The sequence below is a fragment of the Vicugna pacos genome, chromosome 11 (assembly GCF_048564905.1).
Source record: "Vicugna pacos chromosome 11, VicPac4, whole genome shotgun sequence".
NCBI classification, from domain to species: domain Eukaryota; kingdom Metazoa; phylum Chordata; class Mammalia; order Artiodactyla; family Camelidae; genus Vicugna; species Vicugna pacos.
This window is the reverse complement of record NC_132997.1, coordinates 72,523,425-72,535,794: the sequence shown is the minus strand read 5'-3', so window position 1 is coordinate 72,535,794 and position 12,370 is coordinate 72,523,425. Positions and strand designations below refer to the sequence as shown.

Below are 12,370 nucleotides of genomic sequence, written 5' to 3'. Positions count from 1 at the left end.
GCGGTAAGCATCTCCCCCAGCGGCATGATGGAGATTGTCCTTGACACCCTGGTGTAGCTTTGGAACTTATTCCTAAGAGGCTGAAGTCGTTCCTTCTTCTCCTGAGTACCTCCCTGCAAGCTATACAGGTTTGGAGTTTGAGAAAATAGGAGTAGAGGATTCTTATTTCTAAACACCCTTTCTTTCCTCTCAAACGTACAAAAAAGGCAAAAACATTCGCACTGCTCGTACACGTATTTCTTTCAAATGTTGCATCCTCACTGCTTCCTGCTTTCTGTTTCTCCCACTGCATATTCCTGTGATTTCTTCTCATTGATGACTTAATTAAAAATTAACCAAACCTGTGAAATTCTGGGATAGGTACCATAAAATTCAGAGGTTAACTTACTTTTGAATGATCTTCTTAGTAGGTATAATAGGTGGAAGATTTCTCTTTCGTATCCCTTTTAAAGTAAAGTTTAAAACAGAAAGGGGGATAAAAAGATTTGCATCTCTAGTGGGAGGTATGATACTGAAGCAAGAGGTTTAGAGTGATGCAAAGAAGGAGCCATCAACCAAGGAATGCTGGCAGCATCTTAAAGCTGAAACAGTCGGGGAAAGAAATAGATCCTCTTCCACAGCCTCCAGAAGGAACCAAGCTTTTGACACCTTGATGGTAGCCCCACGAAACTGGTATCGAACTTTGGACCTCAGACCCGTAAAATAAGCTGTGTGGTTTTAAGCCACAGATCTTTGTGGTAATTTGCTACAGTGGTAATGGAAACTAATGCAAGAATAGTCCTTCTCCTAGGTTTATGAACAAGATGAATGGAAAACATGCAGTGAGCCAAAAATAGCACAAGGAGATGAGAGATTGAGCCTCAAGAAGCTGGTGATGGAGAGGAGATGACAAGTTTCAGTACGGTATCAAGGTAGGCTATTTATTATCTTAGGGTTTTTCCTGGCGTACTTTTAGAAAAGCAGCAAGTTGTAGAAAATATGTGTAGCATGAACCGAGGTTTTATAGAACCATATTAAATTCCTTTTGTAGGTATGTGAGTATAATATATATTAGATGTGAATGTATATCACGTACACATATAACTATAGAGCTAAAGGTAATGTCTGTATACATATATTCTCTTTAAAATGCATAACAAAGTATAAGGAGCTTCCATAGGAGAGGAGCTGGGAGGAGGGAAATGGGTGATGATACGTTTGGTTCTCACGATTGAAGTAGAAGTATGGGGAAAAGATGACTGTAATTTGTTGTGTATAAAATGTTCATTTGTCGAAGCTTTGGAGATAACATGAGGCTAACGATTTTGGAGCCCCAGCATCAAAGGACCATCCCCCTTAGGTATGAAACAGTGTGGTGGAGACTGAAAAAGAATTGGTAATTCCTTCCAGGGATTTTGTTCTTGTTGGGGAGACACGGATAGCGCTCAGAACAGATGACAGACAATAGGAAGGCACGTATTGATACTTCACCTTAAGTTGGAAGCACGAAGCAGTAAAAATACCTCAATCTTTATTTTGTGTTCACAGTAACACCAAGGTAGGTGCATGAATTCTAATGCTTATGGAAAGTTGGGCATTGTCAGTATCCTTTGGGTCAAACAGTGATTTCAGGGTAAATTTCTGTAAACTGGCGGTTGGGAATAAAAACAGGTCCACGCAGGCCAGCTCCTTTCCCAGACAGCTCCATTTTCCTGTAAATGACAAATGAAGAGGTAGATCCTCCTGAACACTGAGTTGCTGTCAGAGAGAATATGCAGAAAATATGTGATAAATGGTCGGATGGGCAGATGCCTGGCTTGCTGGAAGGATAGTTGGATAAAATGGAGGAAAGATGAAAGATGGACTCACGTACTATCCACCTAACATCTTATCTGAACAGTCACCCTTCAGTCAACAAATATTTATTGATTACCAGCTCTATGCAAAGCATTTCTTTAAATATTTCCACATTATTAACTGCTGTTTTGACATTTCAGTTTTCCATCGATATTTTTCTAAAAACACACCCACATTGCTTGTTTCCTATTCCCAGTCTGATGTTCCATGATTTTTTTTTCATTATTTATAGTCTGTGTTCTCAGCTCTGACTCTTCATCAATATCCAACACACTGTGAAGTTTCTCATTTTATATTATGCTGTTCCTAATGGCTAAGATGTACCTCTCTGATATAGTTCATTCAGGACCTCGGTCAAATTATATCTCCTCTTTGCAGTCTTTGTGATCTCTTCAGGCTGTAGATTGTGTTCCCCTCTGGGTTTCCTCAGCATCATATTCACTCTTCCACTGAGTCAGGGATCACCTTGAGTCATAATCTTTGATAGCTTATTTTTCTTCCATGTTAAAATATGACTTCTTGAAGGAGGGCTTTGTCCCTCTTGTGGGTACTTACAGTGTCAGACCCAAGGCAGAAGTCAAAGCCGTAGAAAAAAAGAAAAGGGAGTCCAGGGCTCAGCACACACATTACCAGTGCGGAGTCCCAATATCCAAGATACAGGATTATGACTGGAGGAAGAGCAGGGTGCTCGGGAATCATGACAGGGTGGTTCTACTACATTCCCAGTGTTCCCCTGACCTCATGGTTATTTGGCTGAAGGTTCCAACATCCTTCCTCTAGAGCAAATGTCCTGCTCTTGTGGTTCAGTAGCTCCTTTAAAATGTCCTGCCTTTTCTTGTCTCTGCCCCTTTTGGCGTACCTTCAATATGGTGTTGCTTGCACCATTGTGTGTGTGTAGAGTATGAGAGAGTAAGAGGAAGCACATATTTTTTTCCCTCTGCCAGTACTCCACCCCGCCTGCCCAGAAGTCTGTACTTTACTCTTTCACAGCCCTAGTTGTACTGGGTTATACTGATCACTTGCTTCCCTCACTGAAAAGTGAGCCCCTGTTGTGCCCATTCTGTGCTCGTGGATACTTGTAACTCCAGAGCTCAACCTGGAGAGTGAGGGATACCACATAGAAGATATTCAGTGAAGTTACTGAGTTTTATACCTTTCTCATGGCAGATGAGGAAAGTCTAAATGAGTTTTATGTTCTAAGGAGCCTTTGTATATTTCAGTGATGTGTCTAGACGAAGAAGTTAATCAACTCATACACTAGTTTTCTCAATTTGGAACAAGTGGGTCAACTCTCAGAACCTCGGTGATCTGTCCCAATAATGAGGTTGTGTATGAAGAAGTAGGGGCAGTGCATGGGCGTCAGGGCTGGTGCTTCTTATCATGGACAAAAAGCAGTCCTACCAGCCTCAGAGTGGACACCATGTAAGTTGTATCTGATCTCAGAAAGATATCTTGTTCCATGAAGTACTGAAAGAAATACATTTCTCTTGCTGTCACTCTTCTCAAAATTGCCACTCTTATACAGGGTCAGACACCTCTGGGTTGGGGGAATTCTTTGTCATCATGTAGCTCGTAAGTCAGAAAAGTAAATATGGTTGTGCCTTGGAATGTGTTATGAAGAAGTCATGGAGCTGGAAGAAATGTTGCAACTCAGCCCATAGCTGAGGAAACCTAGGTCCAAAAAAGAGCAGAGGCACTTTAAGCCAGACAAAGTAATAAACAGTGATGACTTTAAGGCCAGTAGCAGTGATCTTGTGAAAGTGACCTCCCGTAGCACTTTAAGTACTGAGTACACAGGTGCTTGGCTGCAAGACTTTCTGAATCCATTCTGCTTTCATCAAGCTTGAACACTGGTGACGGTACCCATCTGCTGCTTTATTTCATGACTTCAGGTTTCACTCACCTCATATGTGCTTTACAGTGGAAGGCTCTGTTGGCAGTTGAAATGTCCAGAGTATCCATTCACACGGCTCTTGTAAATAGAAGTCTGATGTAATTAAAAGACCTCTTCCTTGATCATGAGAGCAAGTACAATAACAACTATAGAGTGTTTATCACTGCCATGTGATTTGTTTCCCTTAATTAAAAAGTATGGAGAAGATCTTTATTACAGACTGATCCTAGCTTAAAAACAGGAAAGGTGATAAAAATAGAAAAAAATGATTATTTTGCAACAAATCAGCTTAGGACCATCAATAAATGCTGAAACTGTTGGGTGAATGCTTTAGGTGTAGGATGTTCACAAGGTCTCAAAGTACTATGCCATAAACATTTAGTAATGATTTATTACAGAATGGAACTTGTGCAATGAAGAGATCTAGGAGGTACCACTTTATTCAGTGAGGACTTTGACATGGCCAGTAATGATAAGTGACATTACGTGCCCCGCCTCCCCAGTGAGATTCAGTAGGACATACATAGCACCTGTGTAGTTCTCTTGCCAAAACCATAACTGGAATATATCTCTAGAAAACAATCAAACATTTACATGCCTACTAGCCTGGACTCCAAAGAGGTAAATGTACTGAAAGGATATAAAAAAGTAAAGAGAACGATTCTGGATTACAGGAGACCAAAGGGAAAAGATAAGCAAATTATGTGCCTGTTCTTTCACTGGGTACTGAATTGCAAGGAAAAAAAAAGATATAAAGGATATTCTAGGAATGTTAGAACACTTTAAATACAGGTTGTATATTAGATGATATTGTATTAATAATAACTCCTGAGTGTGACTATTATTACTGTTATGTGTGAGAAATTCATTGTTCTTGGCACATAGATAGTGATGTATTGAGGGATAGATACATAGAATAGGTAGTAGCACATTACATACACACACATTAAAAATACATACTTTTTTTTAATGTTTTTCAGATTCAAAATTTTTAAAATATAAAACTGGGAGAATATTCCATCCTCTAATTCTATCAGATAAAAGATGTATAATTTTGTTTTAAAATTTATTCCCTTCTATATTTTAAAAGAAGTAGTATGTGAGATTGTTAAGATACTATAAGAGATACATTTTCAACAAATGTTACTCCAGCAACAGGATAGTGAAAAAGAAAAACAGCGTGACCAGTACTCCATAGCAAAATAAAGTTAACCGGAAGTGGATCATTGCTCTGAATCTAAGGACTGAAATAATAAAACTTCTCGAAAAGGATAAAGGTAAATCTTTGGGACTTTGTGTTAGCGGATGTTCTTTAGATAGGACACAAAAGCACAAATCAGCCTCACCTCATTGTAGAAAGTTGTTTTGGACAGGAATGTCACAGCAGGGGCTGGCAAACAACAGCTTCTGTGGAAATCCACACTGCCACCTTTTTTTGTAAAGCCTATGATCCAAGAATGTTTAAAATGAAAACAAATAAATAAGAATGATATATTTTGACATGAAAATTTTATGAAATAGACATTTCAGTCTGGAATTTGATTTTTAGATTTTGAAAGTCTTGTGTGTTTTAAGCTAGGACCAGTTGGAACATAACCACCATCATTCGTTTGCATGTACTCGTGACTGCTTTTGTGCTACAATTCAGAATTGAGTTGTAATGACAGGGACTCCATGCATGGCCCTTAATGCTTAATATGTTTACTCTCTGTCCGAAAACAGTTTGTCCAACCATTATCTCCAGTTAGCTCGATGGCTCCATCCTGTGGTAGAAGAAATCATTTCTCTGATTAGTTAAGAGGGTACCATGAGCCCCCCAATATTGCTTATTCCTATACTGGACTGTACTATATAGAAGGAAGTGGGTCATCCCCTCAGATGGGGTCTCTAGACTCAGAGAGCAACAGGGACAATATGAGCCATTTGGAAGAAGGAGGAATGGTGGTGTGAGCAGATGCAATGTTCCCCTCAAGTAGGTCCCCAAATCTGATGTAGAGAATGGGGCAGATGGGCAGTCCCTGTACGATTCCTCAGTCGATTTTCTGTTTCGTTAGTAATAAGAGGAGAAACAAGTGTGGTTAATTATTGCCGTGAGGTTCTATATAAAAAGAGAAAAATCTTTTGCTTGTGTCCTTTGGTGAAAAAGGAGTGGGCTTGAAGTCTTAACCTGTATCAAATCCATGAGCATCAGGGCAAGCCCCATTTCCTTTTAGTAAAGTCTTTATTGCATCTTCTCCACATGATGGCACTAGTAATTACAGCCTTAGCAATCTCTTTACTTTTTCCCCATGAAGATATAATTTTTACTTACAGTATTTCTGATAGTTTTGGTAATAGTCCTGGCTTCAACTGGAATAGAGTAGCTTGTAGTGTAATCACCAGCAGGTCTGAAACTTTCCATGAGAAGGCATTGGAAATGTGCTTAGACAGAAAGTTTTCTCAAGATTCCAGAGATGGGAAAATTTCAGGGAGGTAAAATGAATGGCTGCGATTAATTTTAGACTGGGTTCATGTCCAAATCATAATCAGGGCAAGAGGTATTACATAATTCTGACTTCCTAGTGGGAAAGGGATGAACCCTTTCTGGAAGAAGACAAACATCATCTGCAGCTCTGCATTTGTTCGAATATAATGATTGATATTTAACCAAAAGTTATTAGGCATTTCAAAGATAACTAAGTGACCACAGGGAGAACAACAGTGCAGGGGAAGACAGTGAAAACAGACTTACTTTCTGGAACATTTCTCACCTAATTTTATAAGGGCAGCATTACCTTGATATGATGAACCTGACAAAAATTTTGAGAAGAAATTTGTAGACCCAAAATCCCGATGAATATAAAGAGAGAAGTCCTGAGCCAAATGTAGCATATCAAATGCAGTTCTGTATTATACTTAAAATAGGCGTATTTAGTGGCGAAAATAAGGCCATTATATATACCATACCTGTAGATGCAGGGAATCAGTTTGATAAATTTGTACACACATTCATGAAATAACATCATATCAAAATAAGAGGCACACTTTCCAAATCTGATTGAGTATAGCTACCAAAATGTTCTTAAAACATCACACTCAAAGTGAGGTGTTAAATCTTCAAATCCTCCTGATAATATGAAATGAAAGAAGGATATTCACAGTCATGGAATCCATTCAGTATTATCGGGGGATGTCTAGGAGTACATAAGGCAAGAAAGAAAAACAAAACTTGGAAAATAATAAATAAAGCAAATGTTGACCGTATGTACAGGATAATGTACATAGAAATTCCAAATGAATCTCTGGAAAAAATATTACTGATGATTATTAATTTAACAAGGTTGCTACACATATCACCCCATTTATCAAATCATTTATACTTCCATATACAAGATATAAGAAATGAAAGTGGCATTTAACATTTTTATAATACGAAAAATGATATAACTTAGGAAAACCTGGCAAAAGTTTTGCAAGCCATTGGAGTGAGAAGGGAAATTACTGAGAAAATTAAAGAGAGCCTCCTACCCGCCCCATAATTAGGAGAATATACTATATCTATGAATTGAAAGATTCAATATGTCAAGATGTCAGTTCTTTCCAAATTGATCTGTAGATGTCATGTCACCCTGATAAGAATCCTAGCAGAGTGTTTTGGGAACTTGACAAAATGATACTCATATTCATTGGTAACATATACAGGTAATGAGACCTACTATTAAAGAAGCAGAACACATTTGAAAGACTTACAGTGCTGGCTATGAAAAGCATTATATACTATTAAGCCCTATAGCTCAAACAGAAAGCAATGGAAATTCCAGCAATTTGCCACGTGTATTATTTTTGCATTTCATTCATCTTGTGTTGATAGAGGATTGGAACCATACTGTGAAAATGGGAACTCTAAGAGCACTGAGGTCAGTTTAAGAGAAACAGATCTTACCTTGGAAGTGTGATAGTTTCTGAATTTAATGTGTCAGGTCACTCCATGAGACTGGTTGGTGGGGAGGAGGTCATGTATCTCTGGGTGTTGTGGAGCACTGCATCCACGTAAGGCAAGCAGCTCCTGTCGTGTGTGCAGGGGCTCCAGTGTTTGCCACCCACACAGTCAGTCTCTTCCTAGACTTGGGCTAATACGCACCTGGAAATGGTGAAAAGGTCACATTTGCCACAGCTGTTCAGAGAATATATGAAAAATTAGGAAGGTGTCCCAAATTAATTATAAATGAAAGTTGTATGCCGAGAAGTACAACAAGGGATATAGAGAGACTGCCATAGTATAGTTACCTGTGTCTCTCTTACAGGCTAGGCATTAAGATACATCTGTACATATGTATATATTTGCATACAAAATAATTAATGCAAATAGAAATTTGGAATGTCTCAAAATATAAACAGAACTTAATAAAATCAAGAAATTACTATCCTTGCAGGAAGAAAAGCAAATCAAATATTAATCTTATACTAAAATAATTTATGGGATTTAAATTCTAATGGGTGTGTATGTGTATGTTTTTATATGTTTCTGTGTGTGTGTTGTGCACACGATTTGCAGTGGTACACTCTTCATCTTCCAGCTCCACAAAGGAGCACAGTGTGGTCACTTTGAACTTTCTAGTAGTTTCTTCTGAAATTTATGTTCATTTTTCCAAAGAATGACTTTGTTTCTATATCTTACTTCTCCATTTTAGACATTATCTAGTGACATCCTGGTATAAGAGCTGAAGATTTACATCTTCATCTCTAACTCCTACTAAATAGACAGAGACAGACACACACACACACACACACACACACACACACACACACACACACACACATACCCTTCCCTTCCATTTTTCTCAGTACATTTACAACAGTTTTTACTTCTATCATAGACATTTGTAATCAATCTGACTGCATACATACTGTTTCCTGGTAAGACAGCTATGATTATGTTTCATTGTTGGTACTTTCTTGGATTTAATTATATGTCTCTTTAGTTCAATTTGTAATTTACTATATCTTGGTTTCGAATTATTTCCTTAAATTCAGGCAGATGTTTAAAAGTACTACTCACAGTAATTTCCTTGCTGCTGAGAAGCCTGAGATGAGTAACATTTCTCATTTGTTCTTGGTGTCTCCCATGTCATGTTCTTCATAAGGCACTCCCACTTTGAAATGAATGCTTTCTAGACCAGGTGCCCAGAACCCTCCCTGATACTCCCCTTCTTCTACCTGGGGTCTCAAAGGCTGGACACCATGAGTACCTCTGACTTGGTTTCAGATTTGGATGAGAAAGGGAAAATTGGGTGAAATTTTTTCCCAAAGCACTGCTTCTGAAAATACGTCTTTTTTTTTTTTGCCATCAATGCACAAGATGATGGTTGTCATTGAGAATTCTGATGCTGTTCTGAATCCTAATCCTTATATATGACCTGACTTCTCTCTCAGAAAGCTTTATGATTTTCTCTTTAATCCTGATGTTCTAAAATTCCATGACCCTGAATCTTGGGGCGCTATTTTAACTCTACTTACTCTGCTGGACATATGTAAAGTATTTTCTGTCTACATGGCCAAACATGGAGGTATCTTCTCTAAAGCTGGTAATTCTCCAGAGGATAATCTGGCTGCTGAATTTCATGCAGCAGGAGGGAGAAAGGAGTTAAGAGTGTCAGAATTCAACAAGTGGACTCTTACTGAACCTTCCTTTACAGCCCTGCCCCTCACTCTTCCCCTGTCACTGCCCAGTGTCCCTGAGTGTATGAGCTTTTAGGTCTAGTTTCTGTGGAGAGTAAACCTCTCTCTTCCTGGGGGGAAAATGAGTTGCCTGATAAAAGGAATCTGGAGGAGACCTAGGCAGAGACAGCTCCCCTTCCCAACCTCATCCTTCCTCTACTTCCTTTGACATTTGATGTTTCCGAAGAAGCCTGTGGGGGTTGTAGGGACAAAATTAACTTTTGCCCATTATATATCTTCCTCTTCCAATATTTTGGTCATTGACTCCTCTCTGCTGAGCTGTTTATCACCCTTCAGTCTTCTCTCTCTGCTTCAGAAATTTCTTGAGGGTTTGGTGAGTGTTTCTTGTACTCCCCTTCTTCACCTGTAAAGGACAAACTCTCGTTTGTAATTAAGGTTATAGTCATTTCAGGGAGATCCTGACCCAGGGCAAGATTATATATGTTTCTAATCTGCTATGCCTATCCCCAATCTCCTGAAAGGTAAATTTCTAAAATAAAGTCATTCCTAAAATGTAAAATTATTGACACTCCCCCAATTCTTTTGTTTTTTAGATTGAACTATATAGTTGACTTACCATATTATATTAGTTTCAGGTGTACAACATAGTGATTTGACGTTTTAATGGATTATACTCCGTATAAAGTAATCACAAAATTTTGGCTGTATTCCTTGTGTTAGCTATATTCCATATTCCATGTGTTGTACATGACATTCTTCTATGTTACTGATATTAGACTTAGTAGTTTGTACCTCTTAATGCCCTTCCCCTGTCTTACCCCTCCCCCACTTCTTCCCCACTGGTAACCACAGTTTATTTTCTGTATTTGAGTCTTTTTCTGTTGTGTTCATTTCTTCAGTTTTTGATTCCACATGTTAAGTGAAAATATACAGTATTTGTCTTTCTCTTATTTCACTTAGCATAATAGCCTTCAGGATCATCTGTGTTTTTGGAAATGATAAAATTTCATTCCTTTTTATGACTGAGTAAAATGCCATTGTATATATGATGTTATCTGTGAGTTTGTCATAAGTGACCTTTATTATGTTGAAATATGTTCCCTGTATACCAACTTTGTTGAGTTTGTTGTCATGAATGGATATTGAATTTTGTCAGATGCTTTTTCTGCATCTATTAAGATGATCATGTGATTTTCATCCTTAGGTTTGTTAATGTAGTGTATCACATTGATTGATTTGACAATATTGAACCACCTTTGCCTTCATCAGATAAATCCCACTAAGTATGGTGTATGATCATTTTTAGGGATTGTTGAATTCAGTTTGCTAATATTTTGTTGAAGGCTTTTGTGTCTATGTTCATTGAGGATATTCACCTGTCATTTTCTTTCTTGGTACTGTCTTTGGTTTTGGTATCAAAGTAGTGGTGGCCTCATACAATGAGTTTGGGGGTACTCCCTTCTATTCAGCTTTTTTGGAATAGTTTGAGAAAGATATGTATTAAGCCTTTTTTAAATGTTTGGTAAAACTCCCCCGTGAAGCCATCCTGTCTTAGACTTTTGTTTGTTGGCAATTTGTTGATCTCTGATTCAATTTCAATACTAGTAATTGGTCTGTTCAGATTATCTATTTCTTCTTGTTTCAACCTTGGAAGATTGCATGTTTCTAGGAATTTATCCATTTCTTCTAGGTTGTCCAATTTGTTGGTGTAAGACTGTTCATTCTATTCTTTTAAAAGTCTTTGTATACATTCTGTGATAATGGTTGCAACTTCTCAGTCATTTCTACTTTTGTTTATTTGGTCCTCTCTCTCTTTCTCAATGAGCCTGACTAAAGTTTTATCAATTTTCTTTACCTTATCTAAAATCCCAACTCCTGGTTTCATTGATGTTTTCTGCCATTCTTTTGGTCTCTATTTTATTTACTTCCACTCTGATCTATGTTAATTCCTTCTTTATGATGACTCTGTTTGTTTTTAATTCTTTTCATGGTGCCATTGTTCAGTATTGCATGATTCACCCTCATTAGTGATTTTAAAAATAAATATTAACATAGTTAATAATTACAGCACCAGCTCATTAAACTGGGGTCAGAAAAGTTTGGTTTTGTAACCTTTAGAACTTAAATGAACCCATGTCTCAGTGAACACTTTAACCAGGACAAAACAAAGCACTAATTTGTTGTGTAACTCACATAGCTCTAACTCTAATAGCACCACACCAGCATCTTTTGAATAAAAAAAACCTCAGTCAGTCTCTTTCGGCACCCACTGTACTTCTTGAATAAGAGATGTCCTGCTCTGCACCTCCTTCTTTCTTCTGAGGCTTCTGACTGGCTCTTTCTTTTTATGGAACGAAAGAATCATTGATAATTTAAAGACGGAAGGGATCTCGGAGATTAATTTATCTGATGTTTATTTTTCTTGAGTGAACAGTGTAGGTCTCATTGAGATAAGGCATTAGTATGAGACCTTATCTTAGAATCCTGATTCTCCAACTCCCATTTCAGTGACATCTCACATCAAATAGAATTTCCGTTGCTTTCCAAATGATGAGGAGGGCATCAGCATGAAGCCTTCCACAATCAGTAAGAAACGCAAACCTTGCCTTGGCTAGAGTTGTGGGTTAGAGTCAGAGTTTTAGATCATTATTAAAATTTATTTTTAGAGAAGTTTTAGGCTCCCAGCAAAACTTACCAGAAGGTATACCATTTCTATATCCACCACTACCATACCCACAAAGCCTCTTCTATAAACAACCCTCACCAGTGTGATATGTTTGTTTCACTCAATAAACAAACACTGACACAGCATTACACACCAGAGTCCATGCTTTATATTAAGTGTCAGTGTGTGTGTCATACATTCTGTGGGTTTGGACAAAAGCATAATGATTTGTATCGACCACTGTAGTACCATACAGAATAGCTGCACGGCCCTAAAAATCCCCTGTGATTAATGTATTCACCTGTCCCTGTCTCCAA

The 12,370-nt window shown here is 38.0% G+C and overlaps 1 long non-coding RNA gene across 1 annotated transcript; it reads right to left on the bottom strand.

Moving 5' to 3' along the window:
• Positions 1-1,471: 1,471 nt before the first annotated feature.
• On the bottom strand, positions 1,472-2,515 carry LOC140699822 (uncharacterized). Its single transcript, XR_012078069.1, has 2 exons — positions 2,161-2,515; positions 1,472-1,691 (listed from the first exon to the last, which is right to left on the bottom strand). It is a non-coding gene; the product is annotated as an uncharacterized lncRNA (long non-coding RNA).
• Between the last annotated feature and the right edge of the window lie 9,855 nt (positions 2,516-12,370).